Consider the following 23,854-nt stretch of genomic DNA (forward strand, 5'->3'; position numbering starts at 1 on the left):
TCTATATACCACCTTTTGAGCCAGCACAGAGAGCTACTCTCAGCGCCCTGCAGCACAAACGGGTCCCTAGACGTCCCCGCCACACACCCGCTGTACCAACATCCACAGGGAGACAACCGGAGAGCCGCTCCGAGTCGCGGCCTAGTCACAGCGCCGGAGCCGCGGCCTCGATTTCCGGCCGCGAACCCGCGACCATCGCGAAGTGCGCGCCGGAACAGACGCCAGCCTACCCCGGGTGACTGGGGATCCCAGGAGGCCCCCACACCCTCCCGCCTACCTTCCACATCAGCCCCGTGAAGCCGCTGAAGCACCCGGCAGGCTCCCACATGATCCGGGACCTCCGGCCTAGTAAAAGCACCGGAGCCGCGGCCTCGATTTCCGGCCGCGAACCCGCGGCACGGCCACCACAACGTGCACGCCGGAACGGACTACAGCCTACCCCGGGTGACTGGGGATCCCTGTCGGCCCCCACACCCTCCCACCTACCCTCTACATCAGCCCCGTGAAACCACTGAAACACCCGGCGGGTCCCCACAAGATCTGGGACCCCCGGCCTACAAAGGCCCTGAAACCACGGCCTAGATTACTGGCACTCCCCGGAGGCAGCAACACAGCAGAGGGGCCCTGAACTGATAGGGTGAAGGGGGATACCCATCTGCCCCCCCACCTGGACCCACTTTGTGGTGGTGACACAGCCTCGACCTGCCAGGCCTCAATCAACAGCCCCCTGTGACCTGTTGGGCCCAGACACACCTGAGGACCAGGCCCAGACAGAAGCCCTCTTTTGAGAGAGACACCCGCTGCTAACACACCACAAGCAGCAATGGTGGGAGCCACTGAATGAGAAACTAACCAAACCTGTATTCCTTCATAAACCTTCAGGTGCTGCTTCACCCTTAAAGACTCCACACAGAATATTGTCCTGCTGTAACGAGTGACCATCCCTGACAACTAGCAGGCGCGGGTAAGCACTACTTTTACCGATATAACTATTTCAAGGCCCGTCAAATAAGCGGCCCACGGCCCTGCCCCCCCACCCCTCCCACGGCCCGCTTTAACGTCACAAACCCCCCCCCCCAGTTACTAGCACCTTTGGCTTAAAGTCTTCACCCGCTCAGACCCCCTCAACCAATCAGCCAGCCGCAAGTGCTTACTACATCACTGATCTACTCTCCTCCCACTCTGACGCACCCCGGGTTGACAACCCACTCAGCCTAGTGGATCCCTCGAGGAGGCGGGTACCATCGCTGACCCCTCACCCCTCTCCCCATAACCAAAATACTGGCACCAGCTGCCCCAATAACTTAACAATCTTGCCCCGGCTACTTGGGCCCGCTGCAGGTCACGGACTCATAGGACCCCGGGGTCACAGCTAAAGCCCCGAACTAGATTGCAACCCTCATTGGACTTGGGAAAATACAGCATTCCCATAACAATTCCTGGTTCTTTGGAAGTTCCTCAGATGCCCGGGATGGACAAATACGTGGCCAAACCACAACGTGGCACTAAGTCCCAGCAGCAGGGGAAGAACCGTGCAAAGGAGGTCACTCCCATATCTTCCCCTAACCCGCACTCCCCTGGCCCGAGATCTTCTACCTCGATTGAGGACTCTGCAACCATGCCCCCGACATCTGGGGATCTTGTCTCCACCAACGAGTTAACCTCCATATTAGCATCGTTACTAGACCAAAAGCTGACTCCACTGAAGGAGTCAATTGACTCTGCCCTGACGCAAATACTACAACATGACCAGCGTTTGTCCGAAGCGGAACAGAGAATTTCTGACCTGGAGGATGAACTGGCTACCACAAAAGCCACCGCCTCCTCACAGGAAAAACTACTATCCTCCATTCATGACAAGCTGGAAGACCTGGAAAATCGGAACAGGAGGAATAATGTTAGGATAATAGGCGTCCCAGAGAGCGTTAAACCGGCTGCCCTCATGTCCCTGGTCTCTGAGTGGCTGCCACGCACCCTGGGCTGTGTCTCCCCAACCGACTCAATCCAAGTCGAGAGGGTACACCGTGTGGGCCCAGACCGCCAGCAGAACAGAGACAGGCCCAGACCTGTCATCCTGCGCATCTTGAACTATGCCGACAAGGTCAACTTAATGGACGCTTACAGGAAATGCTCTGACCTGCGCTATGAAGGTGCTAGACTACTTATTTTCCAAGACTTTTCATATTTGATCTCCATGAAACAAAGAGAATTCACACCGATTTGTAAAGGTCTGTACGAGCTGGGATACGCAATATAATGGCAAACCATATTACCTAGAAACCCCCGAAGCTGCAAAAAATTTTCTAGACTCCTTACCCCAACAACCTCCTACAACCATGGATGATGCGGACTGAACTGGTTGACCGACAGAAGTCTCATCCTTTCCCTACATTCCTATGTTAGTATCTAATGGACTGGTAATATGCAGCGTCTCTTTCTTCATCTTCTACGCTAGTTTGTTATATGATATTGTTTTTCTGAGCCGGTTTGGGGGGTTGGGGTTTGTGCATGGCCGGGGCCAACATACCATATGCTCCCCCCCGGATTCTGTAATGGGGGAATATGTATCTCTTGCTGGCGAGGTCTCAATGGCCGGTGAGGGCTCACACCCCCCTCGCCAGCAACAACAAAATAATGTTCTCCTCCCCCTGTTGGGATATCCCATAGTTGATCACTTTAAATATTGGTCCACACGACCACCTGTTTTGATTTATGAAAAAGTTCAAAAGTTTATTGCCATAAGTTGGTTACTGTTTATAATATGTGGTACACGATATATGTTATGTGATGTGGAATGGCACTTTGGGTTCATATCGCCCCATTACGGTCTGCTCGCTGGGACAGGCTGGGGGCCTCGAAAAAACTCATTACCAGTAGCATATAGACCCCGTGAGGGGATTGGTTAATGATGCCCACCGTGACCAATAGACCAAATAGGACACAAACCACGTTAAAGTTCGTGTCCTGGAATGTGGAGGGACTTAATTCACCGATCAAAAGACGCAAAGTAGCAACTCATCTGAAACGCATACGTCCAGATGTAGCCTTTCTACAAGAGACACATTGGGATATCAAGGATCCCAATGTACTGAGGGATTCCTGGATCAGGGAGTTCCGGGCAGCCTCCTTCACAGCCAAACGTAGAGGAGTGCTAATACTATTCAGGAAACACCTGCCCTATACGATTCGAGACACTTGGTTGGACCCAGAGGGCCATTTCTTATTTATAAAACTCGAGCTATGTGGGTCAATATATACATTAGCAACAATATATGCCCCCAACGGACCCAATACCCCCTTTTACACGTTACTATACACTAAACTATTATCCTGGAAAGAGGGAGATCTAATTATGGGTGGCGACTTTAACAATGTTTTGTCGACAGGGCTAGACAGATCTGGACGGAGGACCGGCGGGGGCAGTGCAACTACGCCCTCCCCCGTCTCATTATTATTAGATAATTTGGGCCTATGTGACCTCTGAAGATGCCAACATCCCACATCCAGAGAGTACACCTTCTACTCCCACCCCCATGGCACCTCCTCTCGCATTGATCTCTGGCTGATTACAAATTCTTTATATCATCAAGTGGTGGAGTCAGGGATAGGGCCGATTGACCTATCAGATCATGCTTGGGTTTGGTTTACACTCACTCTGAAAAGTCCAATCACCACATCCTATAATTGGCGATTTCCCTCCTATCTAGCCCACTCCACAGACTTCACACTTCATTTGAAACATGCCTTCTCCACCTATGCCTCGGACAATGCGCAACATCTAGGGAATATACACTTATTTTGGGCGGCCTCAAAGCCAGTGGTTAGGGGACAGGTAATGGAATACGTTGCCAGGAAACGTAAAAAATTAAACCTCGCTATTGCTGACCATAGCAACCGCCTGTCAGATGCATATAATGCTATGCTCCTCAATAACTCTGAGACATCCAAAACTGCATATGCAGAGGCAAAACAAGCTTATGATGCACTATGCACGGAAAAGGCCCAATTCTCCTACGACATCTCCCGTAATAAATATTTTAGAAGCTCAAACAAAACGGGGAGACTTCTGGCTAACCTAGTTCGCTCACAATCTGCCCCACTACACATATTACAGCTTTCCACGCAAAATGGAGCGTTGACTTTGAACCCCGCTGAAATTTCAGCAGAATTTCAGAATTATTATAAACACCTATATGAAGCACCTACTGACAGGCCCATAGAAGGTATGCAATTTTTACAGCAGGCCCAACTGCCTACCCTCACTTCCGAAGAGAGGGACGCACTTATCACCCCAATCACAGAGTTAGAACTAAAAACAGTGCTTAGCACCCTAAAAAAAGGTAGATCTCCAGGCCCCGACGGCTTCAGTGCCGAATATTACCAACTAATGAAAGATAGCTTAACCCCTCACCTGATATCGTTATTCAACTCTCTGTTACAAGGTAATGCACCCCCCCCCCCCCCCCCCAGAGTTCACAGCTGCACGTATAGTGGTATTCCCAAAACCGGGGAAGGACCCCCAACTAGTTCAATCTTACCGCCCAATATCCCTACTGAACCAAGATCTAAAGATCTTTACCACATTATTAGCCAGGAGACTACAGCCTATCCTACATAGGATTTTACACCCAGCTCAGACTGGCTTCGTGAGAGGCCGAACCTCTGTCCATAATATCCGCACCTTAACGGCGGCCCTACTACGCTATAATTCTTTGCACAACAAAGAGGCGATCATTGTAAGCTGTGACGCAGACAAAGCGTTTGACCGCGTCTCCTGGTCTCACTTATTAAGGATATTACAAACACAACACTTTGGCCCAGACTTTATAAATATTTTCAATATGCTATACTCCTCCCCGGAAGCATGCATAACCATTAACGGACTGAACTCACCAACCTTCAGGTTAGCCAGGGGTACACGCCAGGGCTGCCCATTATCCCCACTATTATTTAATCTGGCTTTAGATCCCTTAATACGCACCTTCTACCAGGAAACCACATGGCAGGGATTGGAGCTAGGGGGGTCGGAGGTGAAGGTATCTGCCTTCGCTGACGATCTCCTATTATACATCAGCAACCCTAAACAAGCCCTTCCCAAGTTATTGGGGATATTGGGGGTATTTCTAAACATCTCAGGCTTTCTGGTTAATTATCAAAAGACGGAAGCGTTGGCCGTTCACCCCGAGGCCCAGACTGGATGGGGAACCACCTTCCCATTCAGATGGACCACCGAATTTTTAACATATCTTGGTCTACGCTTTTCTAGTAAGGTAACAGATCTATATGACCTAAACTACTCTTACTTCATCGCCCAAATGGTAGCAGATTTCCAAAGATGGAGACACTTACCACTTTCATATCTGGGACGATGTAGTCTTTTTAAGATGGTTTCCTTCCCTAGATTATTGTACCCGGTTCAGATGCTTCCCTTCTTGCTGAAAGACCAGGATGTCGTAACCATAAATAGAGCTCTCACTAAGTTTTTATGGGCTGGTAAACGCCCCAGAATTTCCCAATTGAAACTGCAGCAGCTTCAGTCTAAAGGTGGTATTAACCTACCATGCATACAAGATTACGCCTTAGCTGCCAATCTGCGATATGCAATTGACTGGGTGAGTGGCACAAATAACTACACGCATAGAGCACTAGATCAGTCCTTCCTCCACGAATGCACCCTAGACGCCTTACTGTACATACCGCCCACGTCTGCCCCAGCACATGTCAGAGACAATCCCCTACTCCATTCACCATACAGAGCCTGGCGCATCACACGGAAACGACTCAGTTTGCCACTCACAGTATCCCTCCACACACCACTGATCCATAATCATGCTTTTCAAAATGGGAATCCGGACTCTATATTCTTTACCTGGCATCTACAGGGACTCAGGTCGATATTTCAGTTTCTAGGTGAAGATTATACCACTCCTCTCACCCTGGCACAGCTAAAAGAAAACTTTCCCCAGATACAAATCCCCCTGTTTGCCTACTTTCAGGTCAGAAGCTACATAACAAAAAGCTTACAAAAATTATGCAAAGCAGGCACAGACAGAGCGTTTGACCTGATGATAGTTTACAGAAAAGGAGAACCAATACCCACCTCAACACTACATACCCATATTCGCCCCACCTTAGACCTCTCCAAGGTCAAAAAAGGATTGACACACTGGAAGGAGGCCTTTCCTGACATACCAATAGAAACCATCATAAAAGCAACAAATTCTTTAAATAAATTACTTATCTCATCATCTTATGCTGAGATGCACTTCAAGATCCTACATAGGGCCTATTACACACCCAAACACCGCTTCTTAATGGGAATATCAGACAACTCCAATTGCTTTAAATGCCTATCCCCAGAAGCTGACATCTACCACTGCTTGTGGGCATGTCCCACAGTGCAAATCTTTTGGCAGGATGTACAGCAGTACATCACCCACACACTAAAAATATCTTTTAACATAACTCCCTCATGGGCGTTATGGAATATCCATGACGTGGATACACCCTCATCCCTCCCCTGGGGTACCAGGTGCCTGTTGGCGAAAATAGCGGCAACCACTAAAAAAACCATCCTCTCCCAGTGGATACACTCCAATCCAATATCACTACAACTCATGCTCCCAAGACTAAAATTCCTCTACCAGATGGACTGGATAGAATGCCTATTAGACACGGAAACAGGGGCCAAAAATTTTTTTGACACATGGTTACTATACATAATTTCTCTTACGGCCCAAGAAAAGAACAACATTAGACAAGCAGTGTCACTCACAACTTGGTATAACATGGCCACCCTGGAAAGGGGACAGCCTCCCTTTTAAATTAGCACTAGATGTCCCATATATACCCTGTGATAACCAATGTTGAAATGTTTAAATGTCATAATGTGTGCCTCTACAATGTATAACCCTCTCTTGCTACCTATGTCAATTGAAAATTGATATGTCATTTACTGTTAATATCGTTGTACCATATATGACTTGAATTTATTTAATAAAAAATATATTTCATATAAGAGTCAAATCCAGGAAGGCGGTTCCTTCCCTATGTAAATTGTGTGAGAACTGTAAATTATAAGTGTTGGAATTAAGGTGTTCAACAAAAGAAAGTGCAGAAGAGTAATCCCCATGCTAAATGATGGTACTTATGTATAATCACGGCGCCCAGTTGCATTGATTGTATGCCTTAAGTGTTAGGCATACAATCACATGCGATTGATGCGATTTTGCGGTAAAATCACATCAATCGCATCGCATGCGACCAAATCGCGCATGAGATGCAATCTATGCGATTTTCCCATAGGAATCAATGTTAAATGGTTAAAAATGGTCCCTGACACCCGATTTCACTTTTGGTGGCAATGTTACAGGACCAGATTCGCACCAAACTCACCATCCCAGATGTATATTTGTTCCACCGCCCCCATAAAGAGGTTTGCTTAGCTTGGTGTGAACCTGGTCCCCATGGCCGTCCCCATTACCTGTAAATAAAAGGTGTTCTAAAATAGGAAATAATTTTTAGGCAATATGTATGAAATGGAGTCTGTGATAGAATGCTGATGTCTCTCCCCCAGGTCCCCGTCTTCCTGTAGCCTCCGAGTAATTACCTGTATCCCCAATTCATGAGGGATATTTGAATAAAGGCTTGTAACGTCTAGAGTAAGGAAGGAATAGGTATCCTTCCATTGGATAACTTTTATTCATTGTAAAAAATGTATTGTATCTTTTATGTGAGACCTGAGGGTAGGGACACGTGGCTGAAGATGTGAATCTACAGCTTGCCGATTAACACTTGGCACGGCTCTCCCCTTGAAACCACCCAGCGGTTTATGGCTCGGGCTAACATTGTCCTATTCCCACTGCAGGGACAACCTGGGGTAGCCTTGCTGCTGGCCCCATCTATGCTCGAGATTTCACGATAATAGCGAGATCTCGCGCATGCCCATTACAACTGTTTTTTTTTGTGCACATGTGCAGTGTTGCCAGGGGCACCGATAAGGAGAGCCATGGACACAGGACATAACGGGTATACTTAACGGCTACAGGGGGGTTATATCTTTTTGCTATTATGGGTGCCCAATACTCCACGTTATGCAAAAGATGCGGGACACATTATTTTCAAAACATTAAGGCATTTGCCCCAATATGTGAAGCAGTGAAAAAAGTGGAGAAATGATTCAGTGGTGAGGTTGCCCAAGGTAACATTTGTGGCTCTTCCCACATGCCAGGGTTAGTTCCGCCCACCAGTCAAAGTCCGCTCATTATTTTATTATACTTTTAATAAAACCTGGATGATACTGTACGTTGCCATCCATATCATATCATCCAATATCTCTACAGAACCAGGATTTCAATCTTTTCACCATTATAATTGGCCAGCGTTTACAGTTAGTACTTCCCCAACTAATACACCACTCTCAAATGGGGTTTATGCAGGGCCAGCACCACCACTAGGCAGCTTTAGGCATTTGCCTAGGGCGTCGGCCACTGGAGGGCGGTACTGAGCTGACGAGGAAGAGCAGGTACCATAGAAAGCAGGGAGCGGGGAGCAGGTAAGTCAATGAGCATCCCTCCCCCCCTGCCCAGATCCCACCCGTGAATCAACGCAGTCCAGCAGCCAATCAGGAGCAATATTGGTGGCTGCTGGACTGCGAGCACCTATTGGCTAGCGGTCCAGCGAGAGACTTGAAAATAGCGGCGTACAGCTGGGCAACGCACCGCTCTCTCTGCCCAGCTGTCAGAGTGGGCTGCAGGAGGATTTCACTCTCCCCTTGGCAAGGAGCAATTTCAGTCCCCCATGGCAGCGAGCAATTTCAATCCCCTTGGCAATGAGCAATTTCAGTCCCTCTTGGCAACAAGCTATTTCATCTTTGGCATCGATCAGGAAGCCCCTTGGCATCGATCAGGAAGCCTCTTGATATCGAGCATGAAGCCCCTGGCATTGAGCATGAAGCCCCTAGTAATGAGCATGTAGGTAAGTGGCACTTATGTGTCAAATGTGTAATGGGCATTATGGTTTGTTATATAGATTGTGTCACACCAGGGGACTCAGTCGACAAGACTGAGACCTCTGGTGGGGACCTGGACCGGTACCTGAACCGGGGAGGTTGGAGAGGACCCCTGCGCATGAACTGCGCGACAGTGCACCCAGAGCCAATAAGAAGTCAGAGGTAAAAGTACAACCAGATTTATTATGCAGAAGGTTGTAATGATACAGGCAGTAAAGTATGCAGGAGTAATGACAGTTCATGCAGATTGCAATACTTTACAGGTATGATGAATGAAGTATCGATGGTGGAACATCGGATGGGTAACGGATATGGAGACTGTGGGTCCGGAATGACGGACGGAAGATAGGAGTTTGACTGTGGGTCCGGAATGACGGACGGAAGCTTGACTGTGGGTCCGGAGTATCGGACTATCGATGGTGGAACATCGGAGACGGATGATGCTGGAGCATCGGAGGACCAGAGTCCTGGAGCTAGGCTGGATCGCTGGGCTGACGAGGCAGGCTCACAGGTGATGGAATAACCTGGACTTCAACAGGAGATGGAATAACCTGGAATACACTGCAGCATGGAAGACAACACCAGCAGAGAGAGACACTTGCACGGAGACAAGGACAGCTGACCATATACAGGAGACAACTGAAGCACTAGCATTGATCTGAGAGCTCCCAGCATACTTATACCCACTGGGTGGCCAGGATTGGCCGGGCAGGTATGACTGGGAGATCAGATCACACAGGATTGGACGGGAATGACATGTGACTGGGAAAACATGGCAGCCCCCATGCCAGGCCACGGCGGGAAAGCACGCCCGCGCACACCACGCTGGACACCGGGAGCAATGGCGGCGGACAGGTGGACTGCCGTGCACTGGGTACTGTCACTGGGGACAAGGAGAGCGGCGCGCCGCGCAGCCGCGGACTCAGCAGCGCTGAGCAGACTGGAGGATGGCAGCGGCGATGGCGCACGGCAGACAGGACGCCGGCAGGGGTGACGTCTGGACCGCAAGCTGAACCTGCGGAGGCACTTAGCCGGTAAGAAAGTCTGTCTGGGAGCTCGGATCGTGACAGCACCCCCCCCTTTAAGGGTGGCCCCAGGACACCTTTTAGGCCTGCGGGGAAACTTGGAGTGGAACGCCCGGATGAGTCTGGGAGCATGGACATCGATGGCATTGGTCCATGATCGCTCTTCGGGGCCGTAGCCCTTCCAATCGATCAAATATTGCAGACGACCATATCGGATGCGAGAGTCCAAGATCTTACTGACCTCATATTCTGTTCCACGCTGGGTGCAAACCTTAGGAGCCCTGGGGAGCTTGGAATGAAAGCGATTCAAGACCAGCGGCTTGAGCAGCGAAATGTGGAATGTAGCTGGCACTTTCAAATAGGGCGGCAACTTGAGCTTGTAAGCTACTGGATTGACGACTCGCTCAACTGGGAAAGGACCAATATATCGGGGAGCGAACTTCATCGATGGCACTCTCAATCGAAGATTCTTGGTTGACAACCAGACACGATCTCCGGGACGGAGGGCTGGCACAGCTCTGCGTTTCCTGTCGGCAAATTTTTTGTACCTGCTTGAAGCCTTCAGGAGTGAAGAACGAATAAGCTTCCAGGATTTGACGAATTGCCGGATGGTCGTGTCGACCGCTGGAACAGAGGACACAGGTTGCAGAGTGAAGTCAGGAACTCGAGGATGAAACCCATAGTTGGCAAGGAATGGAGTGACATTAGATGAAGAATGATATTGGTTATTATGGCAGAACTCTGCCCATGGAAGGAGTTGAGCCCAGTCATCTTGGGAAGAAGAGACATATGTGCGGAGAAATGCTTCAAGGTCCTGATTCACCCTCTCCGTTTGGCCATTGGTTTGAGGGTGGTAGGCTGTGGAAAACTTTAACTTGATTTGAAGCAGGGAGCACAGGCTTCGCCAGAATTTGGCTACGAATTGGACTCCTCTATCAGAGATGATTTCAAGAGGCAGTCCATGAAGCTTGAATATCTCTTTAATGAAAAGCTGGGACAGCTTGGAAGCTGACGGAAGACCGGTGAGGGGAACGAAGTGAGCCATCTTGGTGAACCGATCAACAATCACCCAGATGGTGGTGAACTTGTCAGACTCTGGAAGATCAGTTACAAAGTCCATAGAAATATGCGTCCAAGGACGATGTGGCACTGACAGTGGCATCAATTGCCCAGGAGGAGACTGACGACTGGTCTTGTGCTGAGCACATTTAGCACAAGAGGAAACAAAGTCCTGTACATCCTGTTTGAGGGACGGCCACCAGTAGGACCTGGTGACAAACTCGTAAGTTTTCTGAATGCCTGCATGGCCAGCGAATTTTGAAGAATGCGCCCAACAGAGCAACTTCTTTCTTAGAGCTGGCTTTACATATCTTTTCCCTGTAGGGGGCGTGAGATTTGAAACTCTCGTTGCGGAGAATGCCACTGGATAAATAATAAAGTGTTGATGTGTGGACTTAGACTCACTTTCTTGCTCCCATGAGCGGGAAAGGGCATCAGCTTTTCGGTTTTGTGTCCCTGGACAGAACGACAGCTTGAAACGGAACCTGGAAAAGAAAAGTGTCCATCTGGCTTGACGGGGATTTAAACATTGAGCAGACTTGAGATACAGAAGATTCTTGTGGTCTGTGATAATTGTGATCTCATGAACAGCGCCCTCTAGAAGATATCTCCACTCTTCTAATGCCAACTTGATGGCGAGAAGCTCTTGGTCACCGATGGCATAGTTACGCTCTGCAGGCAGGAACTTACGGGAGTAGAACCCACAGGGATGAAGACGACCATCGGGCGCTTTCTGCGAGAGGACTGCCCCAACACCCACGGAGGAGGCATCAACCTCGAGAATAAAGGGCAAGGTGGTATCAGGTTGTCTTAAAACAGGAGCGGAAGTGAACCTCTGTTTCAACAGATGGAAGGCTTCGATGGCTTCTGCCGGCCACTTCGCTGGATTAGACCCCTTTTTAGTCAAGGCAGTGATGGGGGCCACAATAGAAGAGAAGTTACGAATGAATTTTCTGTAATAATTGGCAAAACCCAGGAAACGTTGAATACCTTTCAGCGAAGAGGGAATTGGCCAATCTTGGATGGCCTGCAGTTTTCCTGGATCCATTTGAAGACCGGAACCGGAGACAATGTACCCTAGGAAGGGTATAGACTTCACCTCGAAGACACACTTCTCCAGTTTACAGTAGAGATGATTAGCTCGCAGCCGGGACAGAACCTCTTTGACCCAATAACGATGTTCTGTGATGTTATTGGCGTAGATTAAAATGTCATCGAGATATACAACTACATGACTGTACAGAATGTCCCGAAAAATCTCATTGACATAGTGCTGGAACACGGCTGGGGCATTGCTGAGCCCAAAGGGCATGACGAGGTACTCATAGTGGCCGTCTCTGGTATTAAACGCCGTCTTCCACTCGTCGCCCTCTCGTATGCGGATGAGATTGTATGCACCTCTTAGATCGAGTTTTGTAAAGATGGTTGCACCGCTGACACGGTCAAACAGCTCGGTGATGAGAGGCAACGGATATCGGTTTTTTACTGTAATGTCATTGAGGCCGCGATAATCAATGCAGGGACGTAGGCCTCCATCCTTCTTTTTGACGAAGAAGAATCCTGCGCCAGCAGGAGAAGTCGAAGGACGGATGAATCCCTTTGCCAGATTTTCCTTGATGTAACTGGTCATGGCTTGAGTCTCTGGAAGAGAGAGAGGATAGGTTCTACCTCTGGGTGGTTCTTTGCCTGGGATAAGTTCAATAGGGCAATCCCACGGTCTGTGAGGAGGTAGAACATCAGCGCCAGACTTGCTGAATACATCTGAGTACTCTTGGTAGGGAAGAGGCGGAAGGTCTGCTGCATCGGCTGAAGAATGACGAGCTGGGAGTACCTTTTGGAGACAGGTACCGGAGCAGGAAGGATCCCAGGAAAGGATTTCAGATGTCTTCCAATCAAGACGGGGATTGTGAAGACGGAGCCAGGGTAAACCCAGAACCAGAGAATGAGTGGCTCGGGGTAAAACCAGGAAGGACAAAAGTTCAGTGTGCAGGACTCCCACTTTTACTGTAAGTGGCAAAGTTCTGCGGGAGACTGTCGCATCAGGAATCCTACTGCCATCCACAGCAGTAAGGAAGACAGTCTTGGAAAGACTTTCAGTGGGCAACCCCCACTTGCGGACCAGTTCTGCAGTAACAAAGTTGCCAGCGGCACCGGAATCAAGAAGCGCGGAGACAGTCTTGAAATGCTGACCAACTTGTAGGGAAACTGGAAGGACACAATCGGTTGCTGATGGAGAGGACTTAATTACTCCTAGCCTACCCTCTCCTTGACGGGCTAGGAGGAGGAGTTTTCCTGACGCTTTGGGCATGCAGAAATTTGATGTGCAGGATCGGCACAATACAGGCAGAGCTGTGCCAACCGTCGACGTCGACGTTCTCCTGGAGACAAGCGGAAACGGTTTATCTCCATTGGTTCTTCTTTGGAGTGGACCGCAGGAGCAGTGGGTAAAGAAGGCGGAGGAGTTGGCACTTTAACTGGAGCGCTCTTGTGACGTTCTATAGCCCTTTCTCGGAAGCGTAGGTCTACTTTAACACACAATGAAATAAGGTCACTTAGACCTGAGGGTAAGTCTCTTGTAGCGAGTTCATCCTTGATACGATCGGATAGGCCATGCCAGAAAGCTGCGTATAAGGCCCCATCACACCAGGAGAGTTCAGACGCCAGAATCTGGAACTGGACCAGATATTGCCCGACGGAGCGGGATCCCTGTCTGAGACGGAGGAGTTCAGTGGAGGCAGATGCTGATCGCCCAGGCTCATCGAAGATACGCCGGAATGTTGACACGAAGTCCTTGTAATTGGACAGGATGGCATCAGATCTTTCCCATAAGGGAGACGCCCATTCTAGTGCCGCTCCACACAGGAGGGAGATGATGTAGGCGATCTTGACCCTTTCAGTAGGGAAGTTGCTGGGTTGCAGCTCGAAGTGAATCTCACACTGATTGAGAAAGCCTCGACAGGTCTTGGGGTTCCCATCATACTTGGTGGGGACAGACAGATGAAGGCGAGGTGCAGTAGCCATTACAGGAGGATGAACGGGACTTGGAAGTTCTCTGACAGGCTCAGGGCCACTGAGAGTGGTCTGTAACTTATCCAGCCGGGAAGACAGATCTTGCAGGCAATGAATCACTTGGCTCTGCGCAGCCTCTTGCTGATCCAAGCGAACAGCCAGTTGCTGTACAGGGCTGGGTGGAGAAGCTTGGTTTGCGGCTGGATCCATTTGGCTAGTGCTTACTGTCACACCAGGGGACTCAGTCGACAAGACTGAGACCTCTGGTGGGGACCTGGACCGGTACCTGAACCGGGGAGGTTGGAGAGGACCCCTGCGCATGAACTGCGCGACAGTGCACCCAGAGCCAATAAGAAGTCAGAGGTAAAAGTACAACCAGATTTATTATGCAGAAGGTTGTAATGATACAGGCAGTAAAGTATGCAGGAGTAATGACAGTTCATGCAGATTGCAATACTTTACAGGTATGATGAATGAAGTATCGATGGTGGAACATCGGATGGGTAACGGATATGGAGACTGTGGGTCCGGAATGACGGACGGAAGATAGGAGCTTGACTGTGGGTCCGGAATGACGGACGGAAGCTTGACTGTGGGTCCGGAGTATCGGACTATCGATGGTGGAACATCGGAGACGGATGATGCTGGAGCATCGGAGGACCAGAGTCCTGGAGCTAGGCTGGATCGCTGGGCTGACGAGGCAGGCTCACAGGTGATGGAATAACCTGGACTTCAACAGGAGATGGAATAACCTGGAATACACTGCAGCATGGAAGACAACACCAGCAGAGAGAGACACTTGCACGGAGACAAGGACAGCTGACCATATACAGGAGACAACTGAAGCACTAGCATTGATCTGAGAGCTCCCAGCATACTTATACCCACTGGGTGGCCAGGATTGGCCGGGCAGGTATGACTGGGAGATCAGATCACACAGGATTGGACGGGAATGACATGTGACTGGGAAAACATGGCAGCCCCCATGCCAGGCCACGGCGGGAAAGCACGCCCGCGCACACCACGCTGGACACCGGGAGCAATGGCGGCGGACAGGTGGACTGCCGTGCACTGGGTACTGTCACTGGGGACAAGGAGAGCGGCGCGCCGCGCAGCCGCGGACTCAGCAGCGCTGAGCAGACTGGAGGATGGCAGCGGCGATGGCGCACGGCAGACAGGACGCCGGCAGGGGTGACGTCTGGACCGCAAGCTGAACCTGCAGAGGCACTTAGCCGGTAAGAAAGTCTGTCTGAGAGCTCGGATCGTGACAGATTGTAATGGGCATCATGTGTGACCTTATGTGTAATTGGCATTACGGCATGTGGCTTTATGTGTAATGGGTATTACGAAGTTCACTAAAATGTGCAATGGGCATTATGGTGCGTGGTATAATGTTAGGCCGGCCCACTTTTTGCCACGCAAGAGCCCCGCATACTACAAATCGGGGGGCGTGGGAGCACAAAACATGCCCTTGCTCTGTGCACCGTGGCACCTAGCTACACCACTGCGCCCCATATGAATTTATATGGAGAGTGTTAGTCCAGTTTATTGATCCATAGTATCTTATTTGGATTTTATGACCCAGATTGAAAAAAGGGGAGAAAGGGCTGTCACCACAAATCAAAGGAGATATATCCTGGATTAATAGGTATAGCCTTAAGCGCGGCCAAACAGTTCTTATAATTAGCTTATTCCGGAATGCTGTTAATAGATAAAACAGTTTTATCCAAGCACCTCTGCCAGGAGGGAGAAAATTAAGCTCTGAGTGTGAAAGCCGGGGTAAAGTGCGGGTATTACCTGCGGCACAATGATAAGGTATGATGTATCTCCCAGTGAAGGGAGCCTTACGTGCTTAGGAGATGACTCCTCCGGCTGCTCCTTGTGGGTTCCGGCTGTGTGGATATAGCCATATACCGCTCTCTACCTCCAGAACAAAGGGAGCCCCACTTGCTTTGGAGTTGCAGGCACTAGATGTATGAGCTTCCGCCGTTGGAGACGGGTCCGCTCGCTAATAGCAGGGAACACACCGCAAACCTTTAGATCAGCCGCGTCTCGGTGATAATTGCGTGGTCGCCACAGATTGGATGATGGGCTTCAGTTATGCATAAAGGCACTTGCAGACCCACAATTCTTTACGCGTTTCTCCGCTATAGTGTGGAGCAGTTTCCTCTTCAAATTTGCTGATTAGCAACCCATGCTGAATTAGCCTCTATATACCATTGCTATTGTTGTCATAGCAATGGTATACCAAGAGGAGGGGGTTTCTAGGCAAATGCAAGACAAGCCTATTTTTTAAAGTATTTCAGTGAGATTGTGAAAGGAACACTATGGGGCTTATTTACTAAGATGGGAGTTCTATCTAAGTTTGGATGTTGTCCATAGCAACCAATAAGAATCAACTTTATTTATTTATTTTGCACCTTCTAGGAGATAATTGATAGAATCTGATTGGTTGCCCATAGCAACAGCCGATATTAAATAGAACTCCCATCTTAGTAAATAAACCCATATGAGCGCAACGAATGTAATGGCCATGAGAAACCTTTTTTTGATAATGCAGCCGATATGCGGTCACTGGGTAGACAATGTCTAGGTCAAACCCTAATGGACGACAGTGAGTAGGTTGATACGTTGAATTTGTCGACATACCAAAGGTCAGCATTGACAAAAGGTCAACACAAATGTATGGTGAACATAGACATGGTCGACATGAATAAGGTCAACATGAGTTTTTCACTTTTTTTCGTAGTTCAAATAAAACACTTCATCTAATCACTGTCTTTATTGTCTGTTATCTTCTCAGATATATGTATGGAGAAGAATATAAGGTTCATCAAACTACCATGTGGAAAATAAAATCAAAAGGCTACTCCAATAAAACTCTAAAGAAATTCACCATACAGAAGCTGGTGAACTACAGCAAAAAGTAAGCCCTGAATGGGTTAGGATAAAAAAAATGGAGGAATATAAAAAACACAAAGCATCCATGTTATCTGGAGCTGGGGCAAATGAGTACCACATTCGGAATTTGTGGTATTACGACATGCTTACATTTACGTTGGAGAAGACCCTCAACACCCTTTCTTTCATAAGTTTGATGGATCAGCTACTGGGGGAAGAGGTGGATAAAATTGGCAATACAGTACTTCTAGCATCGATTTGGTAAGTGAAGACACAATGCTTAAACATGCCATGCTAAATGGTTTTTTGTGTGTTTCTTAAACTAAGGCCACTAAAGTTTATTATAAGCAGTCTTCCTGCCAGGGCACTATCCTCACTCTATTAGCATATTCCAGGTACTTCTCCCTGAGTTGTTTGGTACGTGCAGAGGTTGTTGGTAGAAGAAGACCACCAAGCCATATCTTGGGGTTGTCTTGGTCATCCGGCATACTGTAGCTGTGTTTGTTATTCTTTCTTTCTTAGAAAATTATTCAAGACACAGTATATCGTTATGACCTAATTATTCTTAACCACATATTAATTGATGGCGCTGTGGAAATTCCTGATGCAATTGCTAAGATTGCAAAATGCTTTTTCCACAGCACAGAACACTCTGGAAAGCCAATAGTTGTAGTTATGCTTCTCCTTGATCAGTTCCCTTTGTGCATAAGGCATAGGGGGGTATTCAATCTTGGATCATAGCTGTCGATCCCTCCCGACAGTCGGGATCCAGGCCCATTTACATTTTGCCTGACAGCAAATCGGCAGCTGGGATTCAATGTCCCGCCCGCCGATCGGCAAAAAGTGGGCGTGTCTGTGTAAATTGCTGTGGATTGTCAATCTGCAGCCGGGATCGCGACAATCCATGGCCGTTATCTGCAGAATGGGCCCGACAGCTTCTGAAGTCAGGCTCGTTCTGCTGAGTAGGGGTCCCCCATATTTGAAGAACCAGCACCAGGCCTAACCAGCCAGCAAGGTAATGCCACAGCCGGGGGTCGACTTTTTATACAAATCCCCCTTTAATGTTGTCGGTAAAGACAGTATTGAGTAGAGACCTGCCGCTATTTCCCTCGTCGGGAATAGCGGTGGAACATTGAATACCCCCCTTAATGTGAGTATAAAGGCCTCATTAGCCACAAACACAAACTTAATTCTGTGCTTCAATCCTGTGCTTTAACACCAGAAACATGCACAGATCACAATGATCTGTGCATGTCTCTGACCAATTCACACATCAGACCCTGGTCTGAAAATAGTGCGATTTATAGACACTTCAAAAGTGCCTATCTCCATATAGTTCAGCCTCTCTCCGTATAGTTTGTCACACGGGTACCAGCGGGAGTAGACGCAGAAGACCTGGACTACTTCGGATCAAGATGACAGATCTTCTCCAGAGGAACTTGGTGAGTAGGATTTTTTTTCACAGGTCCCCCTATGGATTTCTTCGGATCCGGGACCCCGGACTCTTCAGCCCTGGAGCCCCAGACCTCAGAGCACCGGACCACGGACCAAGGGACACCTACGGGCTAAAGATAGGTAAGTATCAGTATGTGTGGGCTTTGTATGTATTAAAGTTTTATTTTTAATAGGTGTCAGTGTGTTTATTCAACTTTTACTGTGGAACTACAAGTGCCAGTGGGCCCTTTAATGCCCCGCATGCTGGGACTTGTGGTTCTCCAAGTCCCAGCATGCAGGGGAGGCTTGCTGGGACTCATAGTTCCACGGTATAAGATAATAGTTTATCATCTATTTTTTTACACAAAATCAGCTCGATGACCACCGCCCACTCCCCCAGGACCCCTGCCCATGCTGACCGGTCAGGAGGATGAATGCTTTGGCCGGGGGGACTTGTATAAAAAGTCGCCCCCCGGCTGTGGCATTACCTTGCTGGCTGGTTGGGCCCGGTGCTGGTTCTTGAAATTCGGGGGACCCCTACTCATTTTGTCCTCCAAATTTTGGGAACCAGGACTATTTGTTTTGCCCCGTGATTTTATGAAACCAGGACCGGCTCTTTGAGCCCGGGGCTGGTAATGCTCAGGAGGGGGGACCTCATGATGTTTTTTTGCGTTTTTTTTCTTACCAAAAATTGCAAGTTTTGAAATGTGCACATTTTCATGACTGAAAATGCGCACATTTCCATGACTAAAAATCGCCACAAATCGCACCATATAGCACTTTTCCCCGCGAATGCGCATTTCATTAAATATGCGGATTACAAGGGAAAAATGCGAAAAAAAGTGCGATGTGCGGCGATATGATGTGATTTTAAAAATTGCGAAAAACTCTCATTCTATTAAATGTCACCCCTAAAGTGTTAAGGTTATGTACATTAGACACTGGTTTATGTGCACATAGTTTAATACTGGTCATGTGCATTTTACTAAATTTTAAAATGTTATATAATATAAAGTTATTTCATTTTTGCATCTTGTTATGTATATATTTATACTGTTTTCCACTTCCCAGTGTACAGTTACAAGTTAAATTACTGTAATAAATAAATAAATGCACTTTAAATTAAATAAATATTCTTTCACAAGAAATAAAAAAAAATGGTTTTATTACCTTCATGAGTTTAGTGACATCATGCAACACACCAAACCACACAGTGCTGTGCCCTCCCATCTGTCCATCCCTATTATATTGCATTGTAAATATAAATTATCTGTTTATTTCTATAATAATAATAATAAGGCGCCTAAGGAATTATGTTGCTTGGCCTATACCATAACATAACCTTAAGTGCCTAGAAATAACTCACACAAGACACCATAACCTGAAATAACGACTCGGACAACAGCTGCATAAGTTTAAACTGGTCATGATATTTATTGAAGTGGTATGACCCTTATTTGTCTAAAGGGATGGCCAAGAAAAAGCACTTGAGGCCAGCACCAGTCAAAGGTATATGTCAATGGTAGCGACTGCAACGCTCCAATCCAACAAAAACACCCCCTACGAAAGGTACAGCCTGCGCCGTGACAGACTTACCGCCCCTCCTATGGCATGGCGCAGACACCTCCAGGAAGTGTCCAACATCCCCCCTCCGAGTCGGGACTCGCCCACCGTCCTGGCAAACGGGGGCAATACCGCACGGCGACCGCCTGACACCTCACCTGACTGCTGGCCGAGAACACCTTCTCACCAATTTATAATTAAAGTTATTGAATCAAATTGGCCAGGTAGCACAGGATTGGAAAAAAGGGAAGGGAGGGTGGGGATCCAGACTCAAAAAGGAAGTTCTTCCTCCCAACTTGCCCCTATATACAGAGGAAAACTTTTCACAAGGAAAAGGAACCAGGCGCTATGGCAGTAGCTGTGTTTCTTGTTAAAGCAGCTGCTCAGAATGGGGGGGGGTAGTCAATCCCCTCCTGGAATAAAAACAAGCAAGCAATCACGCACAGGGCATGTGAGCAGCGCTTAATAAATTTAAACCAGTGGATTGGAAAAATATATAATATTTTACTGCAATAAATAAAGAATAACAAAAACAATATACAATGGATGCACAATAGGTATACAATATAAAAATATATATTAAAATCACGCCACAGGATGATGCATAAAGTGTAAATTAGCCCAGGGGATCAAAGGGATATTAGGTATGTGAGTCACAGGTAAGTGCACTTTACCGATTTTAGGAGTGACCTTTAAATCCAGGGAAATCCACTTTTATAACAGATGATGTTGATCCTCACCATTTATCACAATATATTGTAGGTCATGTGGAGGAAAAATTACACCGTAGGCTTCCGCTTTTCCTCTGGTATTGTGCCCTAGTGGGCCATATTGGGTTGTCCAGGATGCGGTGTCCGCCAGGAGATGGAATGTCACTGAAAACAGGGCTTCTGCTCACACGGTCCTCCTACTGTCTTGGCTGGATGGAATAAGCCACTGGGGGATTGGGGAGCAGTGTCCGCCACACAAAGATGAATTGGTCACAAGGGGGTACCTGGTATCCAAGAGTCCACACTGGGCAAGATGGCATGCGTTTTTGGGGTCCTGGGCGTTAGAGGATAGGGCTGTCCACTTAACGCGTTTCACTGCCAACTGTCGCTTTATACCCCTCTTTAAGCTACCTCCCCTAAGCTACCTGATTGACCCATCCACCTACCCCTGACTGCCTGAGGTTTTTCCCACAGCACCTTACTTTCTGCATTAACTTTATTTACAACCCACAAATTCCCAGGCTCTTAAATACACTCGAGCCTATGCAGCCCTCGTTCTATCTAATTAAAAAAATACATTTAATATGCAATGTAATAACAATCTGCGGGGGTTGGGGGGCCCCAGAGATATCAGTGTTCCGGGCCCCAAGATTTCTGTTGCTGGCCCTGTGTCAATGGGAGGGGCTTGTTATGCCATCTTCTTTCCCCATATTCCATACTGGTTCAGATGTAGCATCCCAACGGTAGTTAGATACATACTATTCGCCGTCACCTTATGTGACACTAGTAACTGCAAGATGGAAAGCAACTCATTGTCCCATTTTGTTCTATATCTTCCTAGGGTGTCACATCAGGCTGTGCAAAATCCCAGATGTGAATAACAGATCTTATATTCTGCTGGTGCTAAATAAGGTTAAACATATCTTAGACCAGTGTTTTGAAAGAAGGGGAAAAAGGGGAATAGCACAGATTTAAAGATACATTTATCAATGACCAACATTAGCTATTAATTTATGGACTTGCCAGGTCCTGGTAAATTTCCTTGTTGGTGGTGCTCCCCAGAGTCATAAGGTAATACAACACATTATCCAAGAAAAAGATGAATCTCTTTCTTGGGGCACTGCTTAGCCAAAAAAGTTACTTGTTAATTGATTTTGTTCTTAAAAACTATACTCCTAAGCACTTACTAATGTACTTTTACACTCTCTAATTACAGTATATAGTACTAGATGATGGTTTATTACACACGTGAGTAACAAAAAAATGTGAAAAACTAAATGTGGTGTGTCAAATCAATAATCAACTAATTTTTTCCCGCTTTGTTAGCCAATGTCCTCAATTGTATGGTTTTTTGTATTGTGCGTGAAAAAAATTAATTAGTTAATTATTGATTTGATACACCACATTGAGTTTTTCACATTTTTTAACTTAGGACCAGTTCTACATCAGACTATAATGTGTGTATTTTTTCACTTTGATCTTATTTGCAGAAATTCCAATTTAACAGCACCATAAGTAACTAATCCTGCATTCTGATATCTAATCATGCTTGAGATCAAGGAGACAAAGGTCATGAGAAAGCCTTCAAGTGCCATTTAAGGAATTCTCACGCTAGCCTTTAAATAAGCCCCAACAAGCTACTGAAATAAAGTACTAATAAAATACAGCAAATTCCATATAATGGTGTTACATTTATTGAATGTTGCTATGAAATGTGATGTTATTAATTTGGCACAATCCGCATTGCGATAGTTAAATACATTGCATGACTGTATCAATTATCATGCGCAGGCTTGCGACAAAGCAAGTAATAACTTCCCCCTCCCCCTTCCACTACTTGGTGGTTGGTGCTCTCTGCCGATCATCTAATGCTTTAAACTGCTGTAAATGTCGGCTTACAACAGATGACTGGGTCACAGTGCCGGAGCCGGTGATCACATGACCATGGCAGGACCAATCACTGCACCAGTTGGGGAGATATAAGTTAAAAACAAAAAAATTAGACACACATGGATAATCACAGTCAGAGTGATATCCTGGGGCACAGATACAAAAATTTGCGGTAAGGTGAAAAGCATGGGTTCCATCAAGTTCATCTTACCAGCATTGTAGATCCTGGACAAAGCAATGCACTATGATCCTTATACACCCATTCATGGGGGGGGGGGGGGGGAAGAAATCATAACTTACCTCTCCTGCAGTACTGCACAGTCTCTCATATGCTTCCATACAGTGAATGGCTGTCAACACTCATCCACCAATCAGCATGCTAGCAGCCATTCACTGTCTGGCTGAAGGCCAAAAGGCAGGTAGAGAATGCTGCCTGGCTGCTCTTATTGAGTATTGTAAACAGAGCAGCCAGGCAGCATTGTCTACCTGCCTCCCAAGAAGCTCCAATGTCCCGACCTCAACTTGCCCCTGCTTGAAGGCCCATACATATACTCAAATATATTCAAACAAGAAAGTTTTCAACTAACATTCCTAATACTGAGAGCAACAATGATCTTGGATTAAAATACTGTATATGTCCATGAAGGAATGAGAGGAAAAAAAGAAGCAGAAACAAACAGTAACCAATTCCATTCTCCACTCTCAGCGTGTCATTTAACCGCCGTCCCGCACGAATGCCCCATTCTCAGTCTTGTGTGTGGGGGACAAAAATCAGATGTATGATGCTCTGGTGTCTTACATCTGCGGGCGCCCTCTACGGGAAGCATCATGGGCGCATTAATATGGGAACGCCCAGCATTTTCACGGAGACGCCCATGAAATGCTGGGCGTTTCCATGAGCGCAGCCCCTCACTGCCTTCCCACGCCTGCACTGCTAGGTGCGAACGGGACGACGAATGAGTACTTCGCATTGCCCGCTCGCACAAAGCAGCTGCACATTTGCATAAAAGTTTATGCACATGCCCAGTCGCTGACCATCACTCCCCTGCGTGTTCGTGCAGGGGAGTGATGGTGAGCAACTGCAATGTGTGGTGATCAGAATAACCTTCCAGGTGTACAAGCTGTTCATCTCATTGGGGATGTTGACGTTTATTGGTGGGAAACTTGTTTATATTCTAGTTAGGAGTGTTAATGAAGAGTTGGAGATAATACTTTATGCAATATCTATTCTAGTTATTTATGAACAGATACAA

At 47.4% G+C, this 23,854-nt stretch overlaps 1 long non-coding RNA gene across 1 annotated transcript in view; it reads left to right on the forward strand.

The window, feature by feature from the left end:
- LOC146062641 (uncharacterized) overlaps positions 1-22,339 on the forward strand; it is a 53,623-nt gene extending 31,284 nt beyond the window's left edge. Inside the window, exons 2-3 of the long non-coding RNA XR_014471438.1 lie at positions 16,907-17,265; positions 22,202-22,339. This is a non-coding gene — a long non-coding RNA (uncharacterized LOC146062641). The remainder of the gene's footprint in view (positions 1-16,906; positions 17,266-22,201) is intronic.
- Positions 22,340-23,854: the final 1,515 nt, after the last annotated feature.

The sequence above is a fragment of the Crinia signifera genome, chromosome 3 (assembly GCF_055691185.1).
Source record: "Crinia signifera chromosome 3, ASM5569118v1, whole genome shotgun sequence".
NCBI lineage: Eukaryota > Metazoa > Chordata > Amphibia > Anura > Myobatrachidae > Crinia > Crinia signifera.